The sequence below is a fragment of the Triticum aestivum genome, chromosome 1D (assembly GCF_018294505.1).
Source record: "Triticum aestivum cultivar Chinese Spring chromosome 1D, IWGSC CS RefSeq v2.1, whole genome shotgun sequence".
Classification (NCBI taxonomy): Eukaryota; Viridiplantae; Streptophyta; class Magnoliopsida; order Poales; family Poaceae; genus Triticum; species Triticum aestivum.
In genome coordinates this window covers 335,182,192-335,187,822 of record NC_057796.1, presented here as the reverse complement: position 1 = coordinate 335,187,822, position 5,631 = coordinate 335,182,192, and positions in this window count along the sequence as shown.

Here is a 5,631-nt window from a genome sequence, read left to right as displayed (position 1 = left end):
ATGTGTATATTCTGTTTGCAAGAATAATACGTGTGGGGGTTTGTTTGATGGGAGGGTTTGTGAAGGTGAATTTGAAAATAAAAAATAGAGCAAGGAAAAAAGGTTGACATCCCCTATTTTTTCCATGTCTATGATATGGTTCTTGCCATGTAATTCCTACTAATAATGACATCTACAGTTCTGTTTTATATTTTTAGATATGAGGGAGCTAGTTTAGCCGAGGCCTGCACGTAATTGCCATGTATGTTTGGAGAAAATTGCCAACCTAATTGACATGATGTTGCCATGTGTTACGCAAAGTAGATTGTTTATATAGAAAAAAAATAAGAATATGTGAATTTGAATGGCTAAAAAGTCTATATAGATGCCAGGAAAAACTACAATGTCATCCAAGAATTGCCATGTGTCTATGAATTTGAAAACGAAAGGTGAAAATGAAAAGAAGTTGCCGTCCCCTGTTATTGCCATGTCTATGAAATGATTCTTGCCATGTGTATCCTATTATTATTGCCATGTGCATGTATGTTTTGCATTCTATGTACGAGGGACCTATTTCAGACTACACGAACCATAATTGCCATGCTACATGTCCCTGTTGCAATGACCTAAAAAATGGTTTGATGTTTTATTTGGGCATAGAGTTAAAAAAGGAGCAAGGATGAATACAAGCGATGGGGGGGAATCCCTGGTTCAACGACTCTCTATGAGGACCGTCGTGGAGTGCGCAAGATTACGAGGAGCTAAACTCAACTGGACCTTTGCTTCCACTTCTGCAACGGTACATGGACATAGGTACGGGCTACATACCTGAATCAAAAAAAAAAACTTGCACATGAATGTAAAATGTTTGAATGGTTAAAGAATGCAGGGGTGGTCGATGCAACCACAACTACCAAGTGTGACTGGCCCAAAGAACAAGGTGAGCCTAGCAATCCTACACATCCAAGGCACCAACATGAGTTATCGAGGGCATTTTATGGTGAGTTTGAAAATTTTAGAAAAAATACACGTGGTATTGAAAGTGCTAGTTATCGACTAGAGGGGGGTGAATAGGCGATTTTTATGAAAGTCTTCAAAATACGGGGGCTTTGAAGACAAACAGTAGAAATGAACCTATTGATATGCAGCAGAAGGTAGATTACACTAGACAAGCCACAGTCAAGTAAGCAATGAAGTGAAAGCACGAAGACTATCAGCAGCCAGGTAGTATGGATCAGGATGGAAGATAGTATGAAGCCAAACAGCAAACAATCTTTACACAGTGAAGCCAATCAGTTCAAGCAATCAGGCAGTGACTTCACGAAGACAAACTGTAAAGTAGAGAGATGGGAAGGATAGAACCAGTTGCTTGGAGAGGACACAGATTTGGTAGACCAGTTCCAGTTGTTTTGACAACTGTACGTCTGGTTAGGGAGGCTGATATTCAACTCAGAAGACCGCATCTTCACCTTATTCCCCTTGAGCTAAGAACACACAACTCGCCCAATCACTCTGGTAAGTCTTCAAGGTAGACTTCCAAACCTTCACAGACTTCGTTCACTGGCAATCCACAATGGTTCTTGGATGCTCAGAACGCGACGCCTAACCGGCTGGAGGATTCACAATCCTCAAGTGTAACAAGTCTTCAGATCACGCGGACAGAAAGACTTCAGTGATCCCTAACACTCTTTGGCTCTGGGTGTTTTGGGCTTTGTCCTCGCAAGGATCTCTCTCTCTCAAATGCTTCGGAGGTGGGTTGCTCTCAAACGACAAAAGCCGTGCACTAACTCTGAGTAGCCACCAGTTTATGGTGTAGGGGGTGGGCTATTTATAGCCAGGAGGCAACCCGACCTGATTTGTCCGAAATGACCCTGGGTCACTAAGGAACTGAGACGTGTCCAACGGTCAGATTTCAAACACACGCGGTAGCTTGACTTGGGCTACAAGTAAAGCTGACTCATCCAACTCTGGATAAGATTTGCTCTCATTGTCTTCGCTCGAAGACATAGGATTTGGTTGAGCATCACATCAGTCACTCTGACTTTGTTCACTTGGACCCCACTTAACAGTACGGTGGTTCCTATGACCCAACAAAGAAGAAAAGGAAACTACGAAATGACTATGTCTTCGCACTCCATAGTCTTCATGCGATGTCTTCTCATGTCATAGTCTTCAATGTGAATATCTTCACAGACCACCATTGTCTTTAATGTCTTCACACATTTTTAGGGGTCATCTCTGGAAGGTAAACCGAATCAATATGGGACTACTACCTGTGTTATCCTGCAATTCTCACAAACACATTAGTCCCTCAACCAAGTTTGTCGTCAATACTCCAAAACCAACTAGGGTTGGTACTATATGCACTTACAATCTCCCCCTTTTTGGTGATTGATGACAAACTGGTTGAAGTTTTCAACGGGAATAAAAGTATGTGAAAGTTAAGGATTCATGCATTGTCTTCATAAGAAGCAAAAGGCTCCCCCTAAAGATGTGCATATAGGCAGTTTGCTTTTGAATGCAAATGCACATGGTAGGTTTTACTTTGTGGAGATCCTCTTCAACTTATGAAGACAATTCATCATGCATATAAAAAGATAACAAAGATAATGACATGCATAATGAAAAATGGACGTCTGCGTAATGGCTTCATGCGGGATTTATCATCACATCAAGTAGCAGACGATCATCGAGTTTTAGTATTACAACTCAGAGAACCAAATGTTTCAAAAGACGAGAGTTGTAAAGACTTAGCAAAAATAATGCAACCACCCATAAGGACCTGCTTGAAGACTATCAACTCATAAGCTTCTCCCCCTTTCGTCAGTAAGGACCAAAAAGGTTTGAAGACATAGAGTATCTACTCGTTCCCATCAGGAGTAGATGTAGGTGCAGGGTCGACGCTGGAGTTCGGTGGTGCAGAGGGGCCTGGTGCAGTGTTAAGATGCAGTGAAGCCATGGTTGGTGAAGTGGCATCGTCTTCTTCATCAACGACTCTCGCAACAACAGTTGCAGCCGAAGATGAATACTCAAAATCTTCAATTGAGGGAGTGCGGCGCCAGCTTGCATTCTGGGGAGGCCTGGAATCAAACTTGAAGTCCTCAGTGAAGCCATCTTCGCGAAGATCAGCTTCAGGACAGAGTAGTGTGAGACTCTTCTAGGACCGCCAACAGGCTTCATGGGCAACAAACGAGTTCTTGGTGGCCAGGTTGCGAATGTGATTTACATCCACCAAGATACTCTGCATCTGATGCTTGAGCCAGTCATGATGCTTATCCTGCTTCTGATCTAAGGCCACAAGAAGCTCTCAGTCATTGAGTACACGAGAACGCTTTCGAGGCCTTTGGGCAATTGTACTGTCAGTGGCTTCAGTGTTTGCACGATGGGGCACACGCATATTGCCAGCTAGAGGATAAGAGGGAGTTGCATCATTTGGAACAAGAATTCCCTCCATTGGTTGCGTGAAGCTTTGATGATCAGCATTATGAAGATATAGAGGCTTCTTGGTAGGCTCGGGGTAGATGGCTTCAACGGATAGATCAACCTCAGGCAGAAAGACAAGATGGTTGCGCGCTGAGGGTTGATAGTCAACAGAAGAATGGAGTTTGATCAGGCGCATCACCCATGGAGCATTAAACTTCAAGCCAAACAGATCAATCCCAGATGCAGCAAGTTGTCTGATGAAGAAATCCCGGGTGTTGAATATGATGCCATTGATGATATAAAACACCAAAGTCTTCATGGCTCCTTCAAGTTTGGCTTCAGCTGAGTGTCCCTTGATGGGCCATAGAGTACGCCTCGGAATATGATAAACTGTCGAGGCAAGTACTCGAGGTCTTTGACGAAGAACTCTTTGGGGTATTCAGCATCTTGGGGTTGTGGCTTCATCATGCTGAGCATCTCGCTCATATTTGGCTCAGGCCTCTGAAAAACACTATGCAGTTCATTTCTGTGAAGCTGATAACCAGGCTCATCCAACTCACCTGGAGTGGCAGGGAAGTAAGATCGATGATGTCTTGAGCTTTGGCTTCATGATGCACATCACCTATCATCCACTCAAGGATCCATGTCTTCGGATCCCTGTTGTAGCCACGAATGTGAAGTGTGGCATAGAACTACAGCAGAAGCTCTTCATTCCAGTGCTCTTTGTCCGTAACGAATGGCAGAAGACCAACCTCTCTGAAGCAGTCAAGAGCTTCTTCCAGACAGGGCAGCCCAGCAATAGCTTCACAATCAAGACGCATGTGTGGAAAGATTCGCTCTTGATTGTATAGAATGCAGGAGTAATAGCTGCGCTGCTGATAGCTCCAAAATCGATCGGAAGAGATCTTTGGCTTCGAGTATGGATTCTTGGCGTTGTCGAAGAAGGTGTTGTGAGCTCTGAAGTTGTTCACACTAAAAGATCCTGACGATGTTGCAACACCTGGAAGCCTTGGCAACCTTGGCTTCAGCTTCTGAACCCGAGGCCTCTGCTCCACATGGTAGTCATACTGTGGTCCTGGAGTAGTGGGAGGAACCAAGATAGGCCATTTCAGAGTAACCAGCTGTCCACGATCAAAGGCATGTTCAATGGTGTGAGGCCTAGGAGGTGGAACAGTGGTTTCAGCATTTACATTTGCTTCAGGTTGCACATGAGCTTCAGGCGCCACATTATCTTCGGCCATGACAATGTCATTGGCTTCAGCATCATTGTTTGTGGCAGCCTCAGTGGTTTCAACCTCCATTTGTTCAATAACAGGAGGGTTGGGCACAGTCACATTCTCCTCGGGAATGACTTGATCAGTAGCAGGGGGTGTGGCAACTCGTTCTTCTTCTCTTTCTCCTTGATCTTCATCGGCTGATGCAGCCGGAATGTCTTCAGCAACTTTGGCTTCAGACTCAAAGACATTTACAGTAGGGGTGGCTTCAGGAAACACTTGACGTGCTACTGAGCTTTGTTGCACTTCCCTTTCCGGAATGCTCGACATGGTGACCTGTGGCCTGGGGCCTTTGTGAAGCCTGCGAAATGCGGGCGACGCCTTTGGTGAGGGAGTGGTCTGCACCATGTAGTTGTCATCCTCAAGCACCGGAGTGGTGACTTGAGGTGGTGGAGTTCTGGGTGTCTCATCATGAACAGGGGTTTCTTGCCAAGAGCGCTCGGCCCATGAGTCATCCTGAGCAATTGGCGTCAATGGACGACCAATGCTGATTAGTTCACTGCTCGTTGGAGCAGGCGATGATACCGACTGGGGCTCAAGCTGAGGAAGGACTTCATCATCTTCAACATCTTCAACATTGTCTTCACGACCAATGTCTTCAGCTGTGATGGGGTCAGCAGCTGGAACTTCTTCATCTTCAGGAGCCTCTGTGGAAGTAGGCTCATGGATTACTAGATGACGCTCTTGATTCCGTGAAGCTGGAAGAGCAACAAAGATGGGTTCAACATTGAGGGGCTCAGAGGCGGCAGCATGCTCTTTCTTGAAGACTTTGTCTTCAACTTCTTCTTGGATGGGGCCTCATCAGAAGCATTCTTGTGCTTGCGCTTCCTGGCTTCGGCTTCAGCTGCCCTTGTCTTCTTTAGCTCTGAAGCTACTGAGGTGATCTTAGGCTTCGAGCCTGTCATGCTGGCAGGGAAGACAATGCGTGGTTCTTCCTGCCTTGGTGCTTCAGTTT